The 21870-nt window shown below is 42.6% G+C and overlaps 1 protein-coding gene across 1 annotated transcript in view; it reads left to right on the top strand.

Moving 5' to 3' along the window:
• Positions 1-21870, top strand: part of LOC103347041 (trafficking protein particle complex subunit 9) — a 225767-nt gene that overhangs the window by 143513 nt on the left and 60384 nt on the right. The window contains exons 14-16 of the mRNA XM_070063804.1: positions 4827-4959; positions 15285-15417; positions 19090-19216. The gene's annotated coding sequence lies outside the window, so the exon portion shown is untranslated. The remainder of the gene's footprint in view (positions 1-4826; positions 4960-15284; positions 15418-19089; positions 19217-21870) is intronic.

The following is a 21870-nucleotide window of genomic DNA, read 5'->3' as shown; positions in this document are numbered from 1 at the left end:
CATCCTGTGACATTTTCCCAGGCATGTTAGGAGGGAGCAGGATTGAAAGTGGAGCAGCCTGGATGCTAAATAGCACCCATATGAGATGCCGGCGTTGTGTGTTGTGGTTTTAACCCACTGTAACACAGCACCAGCCCAGACAATGTGGTTTTATTCTTCCATTATTTTGATAAAATTCATCATGTGTATTAATTTGCGAATGTGGAACATCATGGCATTTCTGATATAAATTCCAATTGAAGGTTTTGTGTGAGCTTCAGCATGTGGTTTTGGTTTTGTTAGGCTAGAATTTTGTTGAGAATCTTTTCATCTTTTTCATTATGTATATAGGCCTTCAGTTTTCTTTGTATTTCATGTTTTGTTATCTTTTGTGGTTAAAGTAATGCCGGCCTCTCAAAAAGTGTTTGTTAGAGTCGAATCCTACTCCTTCCAGTTTATTATTTTGAAATAGTTGGAAAAGTATTGGAGTTGCTTTTTAAATCTTCAAGCTCCTTGGTTACCTTTATTCAAAGGTATTTAAATTTTAGTAGCTATTGTGAATGGAATGGATCTTCAAAGTTGTTTCTCAGCCCTGATATTGTGTGTATACAAATTCTATTGATTTTTGTGTGTTAATTTTCTATCCTGCCACTTTTCCAAACTCTGTTATGAGTTCTAATGGTCTCGTGGTGGAGTCTCTGGGTTCCCCCATTTATAAAATCATGTCCTTTTGAAAGAGGGATAGTTTGACTTCCTCCTTCCCAATTTGTATCCATTTGATTTCTTTTTCTTGCCTAATGGCTCTAAAACTTCCAGAACTATATTGAATAGCAGTAATGAGAGTGCATCCTTGTCTGATCCAGATCATAGTTGGGAATGCTTCCAACTTGTCCCCATTCATAACATGCTATCAGTCGGTTTGACATAAATTGCCTTGATTGTGTAGAGGAATGTTCTTTCTGTCATCAGTTTCCCTGAGGTTTTCTTTCTGAAAGGTTTTTGCATATTTTCCAGCTGTTTTCATCTATTGAAATAATTATGTTTTTAAAATATTTATTTAATTGAAAGGCAGATTTATGGAGTGAGGGAGAGAGATTTCCCAAGAATGTCCAATTCATTGGCAAACAGTACATTGTAGCAATTCCAGATGGTTGTTTTTATTTATTGGGTTGCTATTATTACAGATTGTTTTTCATTTCTGGTTTTACAGATTGGGGTCTTATTCCTATTGTTGTTGTTTTGGAGATTTTCAGCAATTTTCTAAAAAAATATTTTTTAACCAGATTTTCATATCAGTGATCTTTTTTTTTGGACAGGCAAATTTAGACAGTGAGAGAGAGAGACAGAAAGTCTTTCTTTTCATTGGTTCACTCTCTAAATGTCTGCTATGACTGGTACACTGCGCCGATCTGAAGCCAGGAGCCAGGTGCTTCCTCCAGATCACCCATGAAGGTGTAGGGCCCAAGCACTTGGGCCATCCTACACTGCACTCCCGGGCCACAGGAAAGAGCTGGACAGGAAGAGGTGCAACCGGGACAGAATCTGGCACCCCGACCATGACTAGAATCCAGTGTGCCGGTGCCGCAAGTGGAGGATTAGCCTATTGAGCCATGGTGCTGGCCTCAATGATCTTTTATAATGTTTTTCTTCAGCTTTGTTCATTTCTTCTCAAATTTCCATGATTTCTGTCATCCTACTAATTTGGAGTTTGATACGTTGTTTTTCTATATTTTGTGATGCAATGAAAAGCTCATTTATTTGATTCCTTTCCAATATCTTGTTGTAGTTACAAGTTGTTATAAAGTTTCCTGTTAACATTGCATTTGCTGTGTCCCATACATTTTGCTATGTTGTACTGTTGTTATCTTCAATCATTTCCAGAAATTTCTGGATTTTCATTTTGATTTCTCCTAAGACCAGCCATTCATTCAGGAGCATGTTGCTTGGAATCCATGTGTTTGCGTATGTTCTGGAGTTTCCTGAGTTGTTGATTTCCCGTTTCCTTTCATTTTGATCATAGAAGATGCATGAACTGATTTCAGTTACTGAGTTTTCTAGGCTTGCTTTATGTCCTATCATAAGTTGTGTCCTAGAGAAAGTTCCAGGGACTGATGAGAAGAATGTGTATTCTGCAAGTTGTGGGATGAAATGTTCTGAGTTAGGACTTCCAGCAAGGCAGTCTATTCCCAGGGACACAGTGATGAGTGACTATGTCACCTACAATTTTGACATAGGGGAGGGGCTAGGAAACGACCAAGAGAAGACAGTTCAGGTGTTCTTGTAAGATGCTTTTTTTTTAGTTAAGAGATCCAAACTCCATGCATTTCATAAATGCAATTCAGGTACACAGTGATAGTCCCGACCCTACCTCCCTGTCAGGAGCACAACACGTCGTGCACTTGGTTGTCTGACTCCAGGCAGCAGCCCTGGCACCGACCAGGCCAAGGATGCTGGGCAGGTACCTGCTGTTCAGTAGCCCTGACTATGGGCAGTTTGGCAGAGCTGTGCACCATGTGGGAGTGGCTGGGTGTTAGCCCGGGAGGTGTAGAGAGCTCCACACTGCCCTGAGCTTCTGGTGGGCTGGATTGGGAGCAACGATGCCCTTGGAGTGCTCCTGATCATGGTGAGCACATGAAAGGCATGTCAGGCTGGGGCTCAGGCCGTGGCCCCTGTTTCTTCAAGGCAGTGCGTCCTGTTCTGCTGACGCTTTGTTTCTGGGAGGAAGGGATGGGTGTTAGTTGGGTGATACTTGCACAGTAGGCCTAGGGGAGAAGTAGGCTGTATCCAAGGCAGTGTCGTTGCTGGCTGGCATTGGCTGTAGCGGTTCAGTAGGCTTGTAGAGTGCAGGATGGACTTGTTGTGTTTAAGTTTATGAACATAGAGATGCCCAGGGCCTGCCTCAAAGGATGGGGGATCCCAGTGCTTCCCAGCAGTATTTTCCCTGCAAATCCACTGGTTCAGAGGCAGCGGGGCTGGGCAGGAGCTCAGGTGTGAAGAAGCCATGATGCAGCTGTCTGCCTCGCCTCCCCCCCTAAGAAGGACTCCGATGTGAAACTAACACAGAGTGGACACTGACCCTCAGCTGCCAGGCAATCTTGCTCTTCTGGAGACTCTCCACTTCCTGTCATCAGTTCATGGACATCAGTTTTTATTCCGTATCTCAGCTATTGTGAACTGAGCTGCAGTAAACCTGGAGGTACAGATAACCTTTTAAAATCTGCTGATTTCATTTCCTAGGGGTAAATCACTAGGAGAAGGATTGCTGAGTCATATGGTAGATTTATTTTCAGCTTTCTGAGGTATCTCCATACTGTGTTAGGCAGTGGCTTCCCCAGGTTACATTTCTACCAACAGTGTATTAGGGTAGCATAGTGCCAGATCCTCAGCAGCATTTATAGTTTGTTGATTTTAGTATGAGAGCCATTCTGACTGTGGTGTGGTGAAACCTGATGGCTAGCAATCCTGAGCCTTTTTGCATGTGTCTGTTGGCCATATGAAGTTCCTCTCTTGAAACATGCCTGTTCAAGTCCTTTGCCTATTTTTAAATGGAATTTTTGTTTTGTTGTTGTTGAGTTCCTTGAACTCTTTGTGGCTATTAATCTTTTATAAGTTTTATAGTTGGCAGATTATTTTCTCTTATTCATTTGGTTGCCTCTTGACTTTGCTCTTTAAGATTCTGGATATTAATCTTTATTTTTTGACAGGCAGAGTTAGACAGTGAGAGAGCGGGAAACAGAGAGAAATGTCTTCCTTTTTCCATTGGTTCACCCCCAATTGGCTGCTGCGGCTGACACACCGCGCTGCTCCAAAGCCAGGAGCCAGGTGCTTCTCCTGGTCTCCCATGCGGGTGCAGGGCTCAAGGACTTGGGTCATCCTCCGTTGCACTCCTGGCCACAGCAGAGGGCTGAACTGGAATAGGAGCAACAGGGACAGAATCTGGCGCCCTGACCGGGACTAGAACCCAGACTGCTAGCGTTGCAGGTGGAGGATTAGCCTATTGAGCGGCAGCGCTGGCCTGGATATTAATCTTTTATCAGTTTCATAGTTAGCAAATAGTTTCTCCCGTCCATTTGGTTGCCTCTTTACTGTGCTGAGTGTTCCTTTTGTAGTGCAGAAGCTTCTCAGCTTGATGGAATCACATTTGTTTGTTTCAGCTTTTATTGTGCTACTGGCATTTTTTCCCAGAAATCTTTCTTTAAGCCAATGTTTTCCAGTATTCCCCAATGTTCTCTAATAATGTGATGATATGGAGTTTTAGATTTTGTTCCTTGACGTGTTTAGTTGCTTTTTGTATAAGGTGTAAAGTATGGGTCTTCTCTCATACTTCTGCATGTGGAGGTCCAATTTTCTCAGGACCTTTTTATAAAGAAATGGTCCTTTGAACCTGGGATTGATCTTTAGCTCCTTCTTGAAAGATAGATTAGTTGTAGATGTGTGCGTTATTTCAGGTGTTTCTTTTCTGTTCCATTGTTATATTTTCTGTTCTATTCTTTTCTGTTCCATTGTTGTCATTTTTTTTTTGCCTATAGCAAGCTGTTTTGATTGTAACTGTCCTGTGCTGTGTCTTGCAATCTGTTATTGTGATGCTTCAAGCTTTGTCAATGTTGTATAAGGTTTCCTTCTCTATTCAGATGTTCTGTGTTTTCATATGAATTTTATCATTGTTATCTCTCCATCTGGGCAAAATGCTATTTGACCTTTGCTAAGGATCCCATTGTGTCTGTAAATTGCTTATGGTAGAGTGGATATTTGCATTATGTTGATTTTGCCAATGAGTCAACGTGGAAGATTTTTCCATTTTTGTGTGTCGTCTTCCATTTCTTAATGTTTTGTAACTTTATTTGTAGACATTTTCATGGATATGAAATTGGACACCGAGTTGACATGGAAGTTCAGCTGCTGGGTAATCTTCCATTTCTGGGGACTGCTTTGCTTCCTGGTAAAACCCAGCTGTGCCTTCACCCTGGACAGGAGCAACTGGTTAGTAGTACATGTGGCTGTGTCCTGTTGATGGCAGCCCTTGGGCGCAAAGAGGAGAGAGGGGAAGGGAAGGGATGGCAACCCTGTGCCCTGGGGTTGGGCTGCCAGGATGACAGCAAAGTGGACTTCCAACCTTTGTGAAGGAAGGTCAAGTGGTGGGAGCCCTATATACATGTGGAGACAGAAATGTGGGGACCTAGCGTTCCTAGAATAGAGGAACCACAGAGACAGAGTTGAATAAGATATTGGGGAATGATTTCCCTGGGGCTTTGCCGAGAATTGAGGGGCAAAGAACATGCTAAGAAGGGAAGAATGGTTGTCCAGGCAGTGGGAGGGGAATCTGGGAGGAAAACTGTCAAATGTTTAATCAGAGGAAAAACATAAGAGTCGGGTTTGGAGAGATGTGGTAATAGTTGTTTGGGTTTTAGATTTTCAGATTAAGGATGATGGGATTGCAAGTACTTCATGCAGTGGGAGTGGAGGGTTAGATGCCATGGAAGAACCTGGGGCGTGCAAGGTTTTGGGAGCTGAAAACAGTTTGTGTCTGTATGTCACCATCCTATGATAGAAAAGGAAAATGGAAGGATTGTGGGGAGGAAGGCAGGCAACTTTGAGGAGAGTTGTAATAGGGAGGAGCTGTAATAGGTCTGCCTGTAAGAACTAGTGGAGTATCAGAGTGTGAGATCCAGGACAGGCCCTGGGGAGAAATCTTACGAAAAGTGAGGGAACGGATATCAGGAGGCAGGCAGAGGGAACTTTCAGGAGGGACTGGGGAATGGGTGCTGAGTTAATCAGGAAATTTGACCAGAGTGTGCAGACTACCAAGAGATGGAGAAGATGTTATCTGAAAGAAAACTGGGTTGATAGGTGTCTTGGGAACAGGGAGAACCTGTTTTAGCCTATGAATGAAGTTTGTGGCTTGTGGAAGTCAGAATATGGGCAGAGGAGTTTCTCTAGGTAAATATATTTTTCTTGGCTTTCAAAGGAGTGTCTGCTGTGTGCCCACATTTGCTCTAGTTATTTAAGGTACTGCAGAGAGCATCATGAGGGTTCATGAAAAAGTCTGTGGAAAGAGGAATTTGTAAGTTTGTTTCATTGTGTGTGTGTGTGTACAGAGAGAGAGATAGAGAATTATTCTTATCAATTCAACTGATGATGTTTGAAGTCCTTGAGAATTTCTTGTTTTCCCTGCCGTGAAGCATACTGCAATAAATATTGTGGTGAACGTATCTCTCTGATATAATACGTTCATGTATTTTGGGTTATATCAGTAGAGGAATTGTTCCATCATATGACAAGTCTGTTTTTATTTTCTTAAGAAATCTTTATATCGTTTTCCACAGTAGTTGCACTAATTTAAATTTTTACCACCAGTGTGTAAGTGTTCCCCTTTTCCCACATCCTCCTCCTCATTGTGACTCTCTGTCCTTTCGGTTTTAGCCAGTATATACGTGTGAGCTGATATCTCATTGTGGTTTGGACTTGCATTTCCCTGATAGCTTGTGATGTTGAGCATTTTTTCCTATATTTGTTGGCCATCTGTGTATCTATGGGGAACTGTCTGTTGCGTTCCTTTGGCCATTTCATAACCTGATTGGTGGTTTTTTTGCTGTTTTTTTTTTAAGTTGCAAATATATTCTTTTCTTTCTTTCTTTCTTTTTTTTAAACTTTTATTTAGTAAATATAAATTTCCAAAGTACAGTTTATGGATTACAATGGCTTCCCCCCCATAACTTCCCTCTCACTCGCACCTCTCCCATCTCCAGCTCCCTCTCCCATTCCATTCACATCAAGATTTATTTTCAATTATCTTTATATACAGAAGATCAATTTAGTATATATTGAGTAAATATTTCATCAGTTTGCACCTGCACAGAAACACAAAGTGTAAAATACTGTTTCAGTACTAGTTATAGCATTACTTCACATAGGACAACACCTTAAGGACAGATCCCACATGAATAGTAAGGACACAGTGACTCCTGTTGTTGACTTAACAATTTGGCACTCTTGTTTATGGCATCAATAATCTGCCTAGGCTCTAGTCATGAGTTGCCGAGGCTGTGGAAGCCTTTTGTGTTCGCCAACTTCGATCTTATTCCGACAGGGTCATAGTCAAAGTGGAAGTTCTCTCCTCCCTTCAGAGAAAGGTACCTCCTTCTTTCATGGCCCCGTTCCTTCCACTGGGATCTCACTCGCAGAGATCTTCCACTTAGGTCTTCTTTTTTTTTTTTTTTCTTTCCCCAGAGTGTCTTGGCCTTCCATGCCTAAAATACTCTCATGGGGTCTTCAGCCAGATCTGACTGCCTTAAGAGCTGATTCTGACGCCAGAGTGCCATTTAGGACATCTGCCATTTTATGAGTCTGCTGTGTATCCCGCTTCCCATGTTGGATCGTTCTCTCCCTTTTTTATTCTATCAGTTAGTATTAGCAGACACTAATCTTGTTTTTGTGATCCCTGTGATTCTTGGACCTATCAGTGTGATCAGTTGTGAACTGAAATTGATCACTTGGACTAGTGAGATGGCATTGGTACATGCAGTCTTGATGGGATTGAATTGGAATCCTCTGGCAGGTTTCTAACTCCACCATTTGGGGCAAGTTCAAATGAGCATATTTCAAAATGTACATCTACTCCCTCTCTTATTCCCACTCTTATATTTAACAGGGAGCACTTTTCAGTTAAAATTTAAACACCTAAGAATAACTGTGTGTTAATTACAGAGTTCAACCCAATAGTACTAGAACAAAAAGTACTAAAAGGGATAAAGTATTAAATTGTACATCAACAGTGATGACAAGGGCTGATCAAGTCACTGTTTCTCATAGTGTCCATTTCACTTCAACAAGTTTCCCCTTTGGTGCTCAGTTAGTTGTCACTGATCAGGGAGAACATATATTTGTCCCTTTGGGACTGGATTAATTCACTCAGCATGGTGTTTTCCAGATTCCTCCACTTTGTTGCAAATGACCTGATTTCATTATTTTTGACTGCTGTATAGTATTCTATAGAGTGCATTTACCATGATTTCTTTATCCAGTCTACTGTTGATGGGCATTTGAGTGATTCCAGGTCTTAGCTATTGTGAATTGAGCTGAAATAAACATTAATGTGCAGACAGCTTGTTTGTTTGCCAATTTCATTTCCTTTGGGTAAATTCCAAGGAGTGGGATGGCTGGGTTGTATGGTAGGGTTATGTTCAGGTTTCTGTTGAATCTCCAGACTGACTTCCATAGTGGCTTTACCAGTCTACATTCTCACCAACAGTGGGTTAGTGTCCCTTTTCCCCGCATCCTCACCAGCATCTGTTGTTGGTAGATTTCTGAATGTGAGCCATTCTAACTGGGGTGAGGTGAAACTGCTTGTGATCTTGAATATTTTTTCATGTGTCTGTTGGCCATTTGGATTTCCTCTTTTGAAAAATGTCTGTTGAGGTCCTTGGCCCATCTCTTAAGTGGGTTGTTTGTTTTGATGTTTTGTAGTTTCTTGATTCCTTTGTAGATTCTGGTTATCAACCCTTTATCTGTTGCATAGTTTGCAAATATTTTCCCATTCTGTCCATTGCCTCTTCACTTTCCTTACTGTTTCTTTTGCAGTACAGAAACTTCTCAATTTGATGCAATCACAATAGTTGATTTTGGCTTTGACTGCCTGTGCTTCCGGGGTCTTTTCCAAGAAGTCTTTGCTGGTACTTATATCTTGCAGGGTTTCTCCAATGTTCTCTAATAACTTGATGGTGTCAGGTCATAGATTTAATTCTTTAATCCATGTTGATTGAATTTTTGTTTAAGGTGAAAGGTAGGGGTCTTGCTTCATGATTCTGCATGTGGAAATCCAATTTTCCCAGCACCATCTATTGAATAGACTGTCCTTACTCCAGGGATTGGTTTTGGATCCTTGATCAAATATGAGTTGGCTATAGATGTTTGGGTTGATTTCTGGTGTTTCTGCTCTGTTCTGTTGGTCTATCCATTGATTTCTGTCCTTGTACCATGCTGTTTTGATAACAACTGCCCTGTAGTATGTCCTGAAATCTGGTATTGTGTTGCTTCCTTTGTTTTTGTTGTACAAGATGCCTTTAGCTATTCAAGGTCTCCTGTGTCTCCATATGAATTTCAGCATCCTTTTTTTCCAGATCTGAGAAGAATGTCAGTGGTATTTTGTTTGGTATTGCATTTAATCTATAAATTGCTTTTGGGAGAATGGACATTTTGAAGATATTGATGCTTCCCATCCATGGGCATGGAAGATTTTTCCATTTTGTGGTATCCTCTTCTATTTCTTTCTTTAAGGTTTTGTAATTTTCATCGTAGAGATCTTTAACATCCTTGGTTAAGTTTATTCCAAGGTATTTGATTGTTTTTGTGGCTATTGTGAACGGGATTGATCTTAGCAGTTCTTTCTCAGCTGTGGCATTGCCTGTGCATACAAAGGCTGTTGATTTTTGTGCATTGATTTTATATCCTGCTACTTTGCCAAATTCTTCTATGAGAACCAATAGTCTCTTAGTGGAGTTCTTTGGATCCCCTAAATAAAGAATCATATCATCTGCAAAGAGGGATAGTTTGAGTTCTTCCTTCCCCATTCGTATCCCTTTAATTTCTTTTTCGTGCCTAATACCTCTGGCTAGAACTTCCAGAACTATATTGAATAGCAGTGGTGAGAGTGGGCATCCCTGTCTGGTCCCAGATCTCAGTGGAAGTGCTTCCAACTTTTCCCCATTCAATAGGATGCTGGCTGTGGGTTTTTCGTAAATTGCTTTGATTATATTGATGAATGTTCCTTCTATACCCGGTTTGCTTAGAGTTTTCATCATGAAAGGGTGTTGTATTTTATCAAATGCTTTCTCGGCGTATATTGAGATAATCATATGGTTTTTCTTCTGCAGTCTGTTAATGTGGTATATCACATTGATTGTTTTGTGGACATTGAACCATCCCTGCATACCAGGGATAAATCCCACTTGGTCTGGGTGGATGATCTTTCTCATGTGTTGTTGCATTCTATTGGCGAGAATTTTATTGAGGATTTTTGCATCTATGTTCATCAGGGATATTGGTCTGTAATTTTCTTTCAATGCTGCATCATTTTCCGGCTTAGGAATTCAGGTGATGCTGGCTTCCTAGGAAGAATTTGGGAGGATTCCCAATTTTTTGATTGTTCTGAATAGTTTGTGAACAATTGGAGTTAGTTCTTCTTTAAATGTCTGGGAGTATTCAGCAGTGAATCCATCTGGTCCTGGGCTTTTCTTGTTGGGAGGGCCTTTATTATTGTTCCAATTTCTGTCTCAGTTATTGGTCTTTTTAGGTATTGTATGTCTTCATGGTTCAATTTTGGTAGATTGCATGTGTCCAGGAATCTGTGCATTTCTGATAGACTTCCGCGTTCGCTGGCATACAGGCCCTTGTAGTAATTTCTGATGATTCTTTTTATTTCTGTGCTGTGTCTTGTTACATTTCCTTTTTCATCTCTGATTGTATTGATTTGGGTCATCTTTTTTTAGTTAGTTGGGCCAATGGGGTGTCAATTTTGTTTATTTTTTCAAAAAACCAGCTCTTCATTTGGCTGATTTTTTGTAATGTTGTTTTGGATTCAATCCTATTGATTTCTTCTCTGATTTTAATTATTTCTCTTCTCCTGCTAGATTTGGGTTTGGTTTGCTGCAGTTTTTCTAGGTCCTTGAGATGAATTGAAAGCTCATTTATTTGGTGCCTTTCCAATTTCTTGATGTAGGCACCTATTGATATAAACTTTCCTCTTAACACAGCTTTGGCTTTGTCGCATAAGTTTTGATATGTTGTGCTGTTATCCTCATTTACTTCCAGAAAGTTTTTGATTTCTCTTTTGATTTCTTGAATGACCCAGTGTTCATTCAGGAGCATGTTGTTCAATCTCCATGTGTTTGCATATGCTCTAGGGATTCCTGAGTTGCTAATTTCCAACTTCATTCCCCTATAGTCTGAGAAGCTGCATGGTATGATTCTAGTTCTTTTGAATTTGCTAAGACTTGCCTTATGGCCTAGTATGTGGTCAGTCCTGGAGTAGGTTCCATGCACTGCTGAGAAGAATGTAAATTATTTAAATGTAGAATGAAAAGTTCTGTAGATATCTGTTATATCTATTGGGGCTATAGTGTCATTTAAATCTACTGTTTCCTTTTTGATCTTCTGTCCGGTTGATCTGTCTATTTCTGAGATGGAGTATTGAAGTCCCCCAGTACTATTGTATTGGAATCTAACTCTCCCCTTAAGTCCCTTAACATATCTTTTAATTAAACCAGTGCCCTGTATTTAGGTGCATGTATATTGATAATCGTTATATCTTCCTGTTGAATTGATCCCTTAATCATTATATAGTGGCCCTCTTTGTCTCTCTTCACAGTTTTTGTGTTAAAGTTTATGTTGTCTGATATTAAGATGGCTACACCCACTCTTTTTGCATCTCTGTTGGCATGATATATCTTTTTCCAGCCTTTCACTTCGTCTGCATGCATCTTTGTTGGAAAGGTGTGTTTCTTGGAAGCAGCAAATAGATGGGTTTTGTTCCTTAACCCATTCAGCCAATCTGTGTCTTTTAAATCTAGAGTTGAGGCCATTAACGTTCAATGTGACTATTGATAAGTAGTAACTTTGCCCTGCCATTTTCCCAAAGATATTTTCTAATATGTGCTTTGAACTTCCTCTGATTTTTTACTGTGAGGTTTCCTTACTTTACTTTCTTTCATATTGATGCCCGTGTTTATATCTTTGTGTTTAACACATCTTTAAACATCTTTTGCAGGGCTGGATGAGTGGCGACATATTCTTTCATTTTCTGTTTGCTCTGAAAGGTCTTTACTTCACCTTGATCCACAAATGAGAACTTTGCAGGATATAATATTCTGGGCTGTCATTTTTTCTCTCTTAGTATCTGGGCAATGTCTCACCATTCCCTCCTAGCCTGTAGGTGCTGTGAGTCTAATTGGAGATTAGATTTCTCTTCACTATCACACTTTCCTGTTCAACTAATTTCTGCATTTCATTTTGATTCCTCCTTAAGATTTCATTTTCACGAGAGAGATTTTCTATCCTGTCCAGTAAGGATTTCTGTAGTTCAAGAATTTGTTTTTGAAAAATTCTAAATGTTTTTATCATAAATTTTTTTGAAATCTGTATCCTGCATTTCTTCTATCTCATCATCTTCATAATCTTGGCTTAGGGTATCTTGTTCATTTGGGGGCATCACAATGTCTTCCTTGTTCTTGTTTCCTCGGTATCTGTGTTTGTTGCTTGGCATTGTGGAGATATTCTTTGGATTCTTCTTCCCTCGCTATGGTGTTTTTTCTTGTTATATACTATGACTGTATTAAGTGGACTGTCTGCTTTTGATGGAGCCTTAGAGGCTTGAGATGGGTGTGGCCAGAGTGCTCTGTTTGGTTCTTCAGGGTTAAGGGTCTGCCAAAGGTGACACACCCAGGTTAGGCATGGTACATCTCTCTCTCTCTCTGCTCTCTGTCTCTCTCTATCTTTCTTTTTTTTTTTTTTTGTTCAGAAGGGAAGAAATTCCGCACAGCTGAGCAGAATATTAGGCAGTCAGCTTCTGATCTCTGGCTCCTGTGGGTTTAACATTCATCTGCTCTTTCCCAAGGAAGACACCAAGACTCTGTGGTGCCCCAACTGTGGGCTCAAATTCCCTTGCAGTCTCCCACCAGGTTGCCAAGGTTACCAAATTGTAGCGTCTCTGGCAAGTACTCACATGAACTCTGTGAGTTCTCTCACCCACCATCTCTTTTTTCATAATCTCAGTTCATTAGCTCCATGCATTCACTAGGTCCTAACCTCCTGTTATTTCAACCCCCCCCCAGAGTCAGGTTTTTCTGGTTGGCTGATGGCGGGCACTGCTTTAAGTGTGTCCAAAATGACGCCTGCTCTTTGTCTTGCTCACTTTTTAGAGGTGAGCGGGGAGAGAGACTTGTGTCCATACTGGTCCCCCCTTTTTTTTCCTCTCTCCTCTAGTTAGCATAATGAACTTTCCTCCACAAGACTTCAAGCCCTTAATGAGAAACCACTACAGATTTTTTGGTTTGTTTGGGGGATTTATTTGTTTATTTGAAAGAGTAACAGAGAGGGAGGGAGAGACAGAGATCTTTCATCCACTGGCTATAAGAAGCCAGGAGCCAGGGGCAACACGTTGTCTCCCCACAAGGGTGACAGAGGCCCAAACAATCGACCCACCCACAACAGCCATTCCTCAGGCCTCTAAAAGGGTGCTGGATCAGAAGTGGAGCAGCCAGGGCAGGCACTGTTCCCCACAATGGATTCCAGCGCCGCTGGCAGCCCTACCCACTACACCACAGCACTGGCACCTGGCCTCACTGTTTTTGACCATACTTATAAGAACAGTCTTCTGAGAAGTGCATGGCTGCCCCATCTCAGTTGATTTTTATAAATGATGAGAGATATGCATCTAATTCCATTCTTCTACATGAATACATCGAGCTTTGCCAGCACCATTTGTTGAAGAGATTATCCTTACACCAATGAAAGGTCTGAACCCTTTTGTCAAAAATCAGGTGGCCATATGTATTTAGATTAACTTGTAAGATACCATTTTTTAGTTAAGAGGTCCAAATTCCATGTATTTCATAAATGCAATTTAGGTACACAGTGATAGTCCCAACCCTCCCTCCCTGTCTGTGGCACAACACATTGTACACTTGGTTGTCTGACTCCAGGCAGCAGCCCCGGAACTGACCAGGCCAGGATGCTGGGTGGGTATCTGCCATTCAGTAGCCCTTACCACGGGCAGTTTGGCAGAGCTGTGCACCATGTGGGAGTGGCTGGGTGTCAGCCTGGGAGGTGTAGAGAGCTCCACACTGCCCTGAGCTTCTGGTGGGCTGGATTGGGAGCAACGATGCCCTTGGAGTGCTCCTGATGATGGTGAGCACAGGAAAGGCATGTCAGGCTGGGGCTCAGGCTGCAGCCCCTGGTTCTTCAAGGCAGTGTGGCCTCTTCCACTGACACTGTGTATCCTTGGAGGAAGGGGCAGGTGTTAGTTGGATGGCACTTGCGCAGTAGGCCTGGGGAAGAAGTAGATGTCTGCGGGAGTGGTGTCGAGGTTGAGGCCGGCTGGCAGTGGCATTGGCGGTAGTGTTACGGTAGGCTTGGAGAGTGCATGAGGGATTTGCTGTGTTTAAGCTTACGGACAGAGAGATGCCCAGGGCCTGCCTCAAAGGATGTGGGATACGGGGCTTCCCAGTGGCATTCTCCTCCCAAATCCGCAGGTTCAGAGGCAGTGGGGGTGGGCGGTGGCTCAGCCATGAGGAAACCGAGAAGCAGATGCCTGCCTCCCCTCCTGCCTCCCAGAGGACACGCATGTGAAATTAACCCAGAGTAGACTAGTGTTCTCTAGTAATTTGATGATACTGAGTTTTAGATTTCGTTCCTTGAAGTGTTTTTAGTTGCTTTTATTTTTTTGACAGGCAGAGTGGACAATGAGAGAGATAGAAAGGTCTTCCTTTTCCGTTGGTTCACCCTCCAATGGCCACTGCAGTCGGCGCATTGTGGCCAGCGCACTGCACTGATCTGAAACCAGGAGCCAGGAGCCAGGTGCTTCTCCTGGTCTCCCATGCGAGTGCATGGCCCAAGGACCTGGGCCATCCTCCACTGCACTCCCTGGCCACAGCAGAGAGCTGGCCTGGAAGAGGGGCAACCGGGACAGAATCCGGTGCCCCGACCAGGATTAGAAACCGGTGTGCTGTGCCGCAGGTAGAGGATTAGCCTATTGAACCACAGCGCTAGCCATTTAGTTGCTTTTTGTATAGGTGTAAGGTATGGGTCTTCTTTCAGAGTTCTGCATATCTGTGCAGATTTCTCAGGACCATTTTTTGAAGAAACTGTCCCTTGCACCTGGGATTGATCTTCAGCTCCTTCTTGAAAGATAGATTAGTTGTAGATATGTGTGTGTTATTTCAGATGTTTCTTTTCTGTTCCTTTGTTCTGTATGTCAGTTTTTTTTTTTACTATACCAAGCTGTTTTGATTGTAACTGTCCTGTTCTGTGTCTTGCAATCTGTTATTGCGATGTTTCGAGTTTTTTCAATGTTGTATAAGGTTGCTCTCTCTATTCAGATGTTCTGCGTTTTCATATGAATTTTAGCATTGTTTTCTCTCCATCTGGGCAAAATGCTATTAGACCTTTGCTTAGGATCCCATTGTGTCTGCAAGTTGCTTATGGTAGAATGGATATTTGCATTATGTTGATTTTGCCAGTGAATCAGTATGGAAGATTTTTCCATTTTTGTGTGTCATCTTCCATTTCTTTAATGTTTTATAACTTTTTTGCAGACATTTTCATGGATATGAAACTGGACACTGAGTTGGCACTGAATTTCAGCTGCTGGGTAATCTTCCATTTCTGGAACCTCCTTGGCTTCCTGGTAAAACCCAGCTGTGCCTTCACCCTGGACAGGAGCAACTGGTTAGTACATGTGGCTGTGTCCTGTTGATGGCAGCCCTTGGGCCCAAAGGGGAGCGGAGGGAAGGGAAGGGAACCCTGTTCCCTGCAGTTGGGCTGGCCAGGCTGAGAACAAGGTGGACTTCCAACCTTTGGGATGGAGGGTCAAGTCGGGGACCCCTATATACATGTGGAGACAGAAATGTGGGGGCCTAGCATTCCTAGAATTGAGTGGGGGCCACAGAGACAGAGGTGAATAAGATGTTGGTGAATGAGTTCCCTGGTTCTTTGTAGTTTATTAAGGGCCATAGAACATGCTAAGAAGGGAAGACTGGTTGTCCAGCCGTGGGAGGGAGACCTGGAAGGAGAACTGCATGTGTTGACTCAGAGTACAAAACATAAGATGTATGGTTTTGGGAGACATGGTAGTAGTTGTTTGGGTTTTAGAGTTTCAAGCTAAGGACGATGGGATTGTAAGTACTTCATGCAGTGGCAGTAGAGGGTTAGATGCAAATGGAAGAACCTGGGGCATGCAAGGTTTTGGGAGCTGAAAACAGGTTATTTCTGTATGTCACTATCCTATGATAGGGAATATGGAAGGATTGTATGGAGAAAGGCAGGCGACTTTTAGGAGAATTGTAATAGGGAGGAGCTGGTAGGTCTAGTAAAGGCCGGCGCCGAGGCTCACTATGCTAATCCTCCGCCTTGCGGCTCCGGCACACCGGGTTCTAGTCCTAGTCGGGGTGCCGGATTCTGTCCTGGTTGCCCCTCTTCCAGGCCAGCTCTCTGCTGTGGCCTGGGAGTGCAGTGGAGGATGGCCCAAGTGCTTGGGCCCTGCACCTCATGGGAGACCAGGAGAAGCACCTGGCTCCTGCCTCGGATGAGCACGGTGCGCCGGCCACAGCACACCAGCCACAGTGGCCATTGGAGGGTTAACCAACAGGAAAAGGAAGACATTTCTCTCTGTCTGTCTCTCTTACTGTCCACTCTTCCTGTCAAAAAAAAGAAAAAAAAAACTAGTGGAGCATCAGAATGTTAGACCCAGGACAGGGCCTGGGGAGCAACCTTAGGAAAAGTGAGGGAAAGGGTATCAGGAGGCGGGTAGAGGGAACTTGCAGGAGGGACTGGGGAATGTGTGCTGATTTAATCAGGAAATTCAACCAAAGTCTACAGAGTACCAAGAGTTGGAGAAGATCTTATCTGAAATAAAATAAGGGTTAATAGGGGTCTTGGGTACATGGAGAACCTGATTTCGCCTGGGAATGAAGTTTGTGGCTTGTAGTCAGCTTATAGAAGTCAGAATTATAGCAGAGGACTTTTTCTTGGTAAATGTGTTTTTTTTGTTTGTTTTTTTGCTTTCAAAGGAGTTTCTGTGATGTACCCACATTTGTTCTAGTTATTTATGGTAATGCAGAGAGCATCATGAGGGTTTTTGAAAAAGTTTGTGTAAAGAGGGATTTGTAAGGTTGTTTCACTGTGTGAGAGTGCGCACGCGTGTGTGTGTGTGTGTGTGTATGTAGAGTATTATGCTTACGCATTCAGCTGATGAAAATTTCTTTTTTTTCGCTGCCGTGAAGCATACTGCAATAAATATTGTGGTGGACGTATCTCTCTGATACAGTATGTTCATGTGTTTTGGGTTATAGCCAATTGATGGGTTGCTCCATCATATGGCAAGTCTATTTCTGGTTTCTTAAGAATCTCCATACCGTTTTCCACAGCAGCTGCACCAATTTACATTTCCACCACCAGTGTGTAAGTGTTCTTCTTGTCCCACATCTTCCTCCTCATTGTGACTCTCCGTCCTTTGGGTTTTAGCCAGTATGTACGTGTGAGCTGATATCCCATTGTGGTTTGGATTTGCATTTCCCTCATAGGTTATGATGTTGAGCATTTCTTCCTGTATTTGTTGGCCATCTGTATATCTATGGGGAACTTTCTGTTGAGTTCCTTTGGCCATTTCATATCTGGATTGGTTGTGTTTTTTCTTGCTGCTATTTTTTCTAAGTTGCAGATGTATTCTTGATATTAATCCTTTGTCAGATAGGTAGCTGACAGATATCTTCTGCTCATTCTGTTGTATGTCTCTTCTATCTGTGATGACTTCCTTTGCTATGCAGAGCTTTTAATTTCATTTAATCCCATTTGTTTAGTTTTGATTTTGCTGCTGGTCTTTGAGGGTCTTTTGCAAGGGTCATCGCCTATTCCAGTGCCTTTGAGCTTTTATTTGTATTACCTTCAAAAAGCTTCATAGTCTCGGGTTATAGATTTAGGGCTCTGATACGTTTTGAGTTGATTTTCCTATTTTATGGGAGTTATGAATCTAATTTCGATGTTCTACACAGATACATCCATTTTTGCCAGCAGCATTTGTTGAAGAGTTTTTCCTTACTCCAGTGGATAGGTCTGAATCCTAAAAATCTGGTGTTGTACATATTTGGATTAATATTGGAGCTCACCTTGTTTTCTTCCATTGGTCTGTGTGTCACTTTTTCTGCAAGTGCTTTGATATTTGGTTTAGTGTAGATTTGTAGAATACTTTGAATCAGATGTTGTGAGGCATCTAGGCTAATTTTGTTTTGTCTTTTTTCTCAGGAACACCTTATCTATTCTGGATCTTGTGTGATTTTGTATGAATTTTCGGTTTGTTTTATGTAATTCTGTAAAGAATGTCATCGGTGTTTGGATACAAATTTAATTGAATCTTTAGGTAGCTTTAGGTGGGGTAGAGATTTTAATTATACTGATTCTTCAAATCCACCAAAAGGGATATCTTTCCATTTTTTGTGTCCTTGGTGATTTCTTTCATCAGTGTATGGCGATTTTCATGATAGAGCTCTTTGGCTTCTTTGGTTACATTTAGTCTTAAACATTTGATTTCTGTTGTTATTATCTTTGGGATTTTTTTGATTGCTGTGTCAGTGAGTTCATCATTAATGTATAAACACTGCAGCTTACACAGTATGCTTATTTGTAACCTGTGACTTCACTTAATTGTTTCACCAGTTCTAGCAGCGTGTTTGGTGGATTGTTTTAGTTTTTTCTCGTACCATAGCATGTCACCTGCAAGCATTTAGAATTTCAATTTCTCTTTTATAATCTAGCTGCTATTTCTTTCTTTCTTCTCCTTTCTTTCTCTTGTGAAAATTTACAGTACTGCATTCAGTAGGAATTTTAAAAGGGGATATCCTTGTGTTGTTACATGTTTGACAAAAATGCTTTCACTTTTTGCCCATCCAGCATGGCATTGGCTGTTGAGTTGTGATACATAGCCTTTATGATTTTGATACCTATTCCTTTTATACCTACTTTGTGGTGTTTTTTTTTTCTTAATAATGAATGGGATTGAATCTTTTCAGGTTATTTTTCTGTATCTAATGAGATGATAATGTGTTTTTTTAAAAAAAAGCTTTATTGCATTTTTGCAAGAATTACAGAGAGAGAAACATAGTGAGAACAGGTGAGCAAGAGAGAGAGTGAGAGAGAGAGAGGTGTTATAGGCTGCAGCAGTATGGTAGGCTTGGAGAGTGCAGGAGGGATTTGCTGCATTTAAGCTTATGGGATAGAGATGCCCAGGGCATCTACTCAGCAGCATTCTCCCCACAAATCTGCAGGTTTGGAGGCACGGGGGGTGCAGAAGATCTATTGTGAGGAAGCCAAGAAGTGGATGTCTGCCTCCCCTGCTCCCTCCCACAGGGCACGGATGTGAAACTCACCCAGAGCGGACGGTGAAGCGCAACTGCCGGGTGTTCTTCCAGTTCTGGAGACTGCACAGCTTCCTGCTCAATGCCAGCTGGACCTTCTTCCGGGAGAGAATCAACTGGTGAGCATATGTGGCCCCCTTAGTTGTGTCCATGTCCTGAGTGCACAAGGGGAAGGGAAGGGATAGCCTGTTCCCAGGGGTTGGGCGGCCCAGGCTGACACGATGTAGACTTCCACCCTGTGGCAGGGAGGGTCATGTGGGGTAGCCCCACAGGCATGGGGAGAAATGCAGGGGCCTGGTGGGCTTCAGCAGAGTGTGAGAGCATGGAAACAGGAGTGGGTAGTATGTTGGAGAATGAGTTCCCCGGGGCTCTGCAGAGCATTAGGGTCCAAAAAACATGGTAATAGGGGAATACTTGGGTATGCAGGAAATGGGAGGGAGACCTGGAGGACAAGTGTGTGCTGTTGAGTCAGAGTACAAAACCCAAGAAGTCTGGTTTGGAGAGACGTGTTAATAAAAGTTTGGGTTTTAGATTCCGGGCCTAAGAATGATGGGATTGGAAGTAAATTGTGTGGTATGATTGGATTGTTAGATGCCATGGAAGAACCTGGGGCAAAGCAAGGTGTTGGGATCTGAAATCAGGTAATTTCTGTATATCACCATCCTGGATATAGATAGGGAAATGGAAGGATTGTATGGAGGAGGTCAGGTGACTTTCAGTAGAGTTGTAATAGGGAGGAGCTGGTAGGTCTACTAGTAGAACTGGTGGAGTTTACCTGGACTTTACCAGGTAGGAGTTCTTGAAATATCTTCCCCTTATGTTGGAATGTATGCTTTGTAGTACTTCCTATTCCTCATTTGATTTTTTCCATCTCTGATATTTCCTTTGCTTTTATGATCTGTCAAACCATGTCTTTTTGTTTTACACTGTCACATTGTTTAGGAATGCAAACTCTTCCTTATGTTTTACTTTATAGGATGTGTCATTCTTTACAATGCAGTGTTATTTTTGGGTCACACTTATTCTGAATTATATAGCCTTTATACTCTTACTTTTTAGGTTATTTCTACAGAAAGATTTGCAAGCTTACATTTTTATGAAAGTCAGGATTTTCCATGTACAGAATTTTATGAATGTGCAAATTTTATATATTTAATTTTCCTGAAATGTGAGTGCTTACCTATTTTATATAAATTTCTATTAAAGATTGATGTTGTCTCCAGTGGATGTATTTGGTTTTTTTATTTTTTTTATTTTTGACAGGCAGAGTGGACAGTGAGAGAGAGAGACAGAGAGAAAGGTCTTTCTTTTGCTGTTGGTTCACCCTCCAATGGCCGCTGTGGCTGGCGTGCTGAGGCCGGCGTGACACTGCTCCGAAGGCAGGAGCCAGGTGCTTCTCCTGGTCTCCCATGAGGTGCAGGGCCCAAGGACTTGGGCCATCCTCCACTCACTCCTGGGCCATAGCAGAGAACTGGCCTGGAACAGGGGCAGCTGGGACAGAATCTGACGACCCAACCAATACAAGAACCCGGTGTGCTGGCACCTCAAGGTGGAGGATTAGCCGATTGAATCACGGCGACGGCTTGTATTTGTTTTTTTTGTTTGTTTTTTTTTGTTTTTTTTAAATTTTTTTTAATTTTTTGACAGGCAGAGTGGACAGTGAGAGAGAGAGACAGAGAGAAAGGTCTTCCTTTGCCGTTGGTTCACCCTCCAATGGCCGCCACAGCTGGTGCAACCGGCCGGTGCACCGCGCTGATCCGATGGCAGGAGCCAGGTACTTTTCCTGGTCTCCCATGGGGTGCAGGGCCCAAGCACCTGGGCCATCCTCCACTTCACTCCCTGGCCACAGCAGAGAGCTGGCCTGGAAGAGGGGCAACCGGGACAGAATCCGGCGCCCCAACCAGAACTAGAACCCGGTGTGCCGGCCCCGCTAGGCGGAGGATTAGCCTAGTGAGCCGCGGCGCTGGCCTGTATTTGTTTTTTAGGCTAAAATAATTCTTGGGTATATTTTATAGAACAATTCTAAGAATAAACGACATTCTTTTTTTTTTTTTTGACAGAGTGGACAGTGAGAGAGAGAGAGACAGAGACAGAGACAGAGACAGAGAGAAAGGTCTTCCTTTGCCTGGTTCACCCTCTAGTGGCCGCCACATCCAGTGCATTGCGGCTGGCACATTGCACTGATCCGAAGGTAGGAGCCAGGTGCTTCTCCTGGTCTCCCATGGGTTGCAAGGTCCAAGCACTTGGGCCATCCTCCACTGCACTCCTGGGCCATAGCAGAGAGCTGGCCTGGAAGAGGGGCAACTGGGACAGAATCCAGCACCCCGACCAGGACTAGAACCCAGTGTGCGGGTTCCCCTAGGCGGAGGATTAGCCTGTTGAACCACGAGGCCGGCTGACATTCCCTTTTCTGCTCTCCTTTCAACACTGTCTTTCCCAGTGTACCTCTTCCTTTCTTTCTCCCTTTGTTCCTCCCTTCCTTACTTCCTTTCTTTCATCCATTTTTTGGATGGTTTTTATATTTGCATTTTAGTAAAAGGCTAAGTGCTTTACCAAATAAGAAGTTCAGTAACCAAAAAGTAGGGTTGAGGCAATATTTGGCATCCCATACAGGTGCTGGTTCAAATCTCATTTACTCCACTTCTTTTTTTTTCAAGATCTATTTATTTATTTCAAAGACAGTGTTACAGAGAGGCAGAGGTAGAGAGAGCGAGTAAGAGGTCTTCCATCCTCTGGGTCACTCCCTGGAAGGCCACAGCTACCGGAGGTGCAC

Source organism: Oryctolagus cuniculus, chromosome 19, assembly GCF_964237555.1.
Source record: "Oryctolagus cuniculus chromosome 19, mOryCun1.1, whole genome shotgun sequence".
NCBI lineage: Eukaryota > Metazoa > Chordata > Mammalia > Lagomorpha > Leporidae > Oryctolagus > Oryctolagus cuniculus.
Note: the sequence above shows the minus strand (reverse complement) of the source record. Positions and strands in the feature narration are given on the sequence as shown.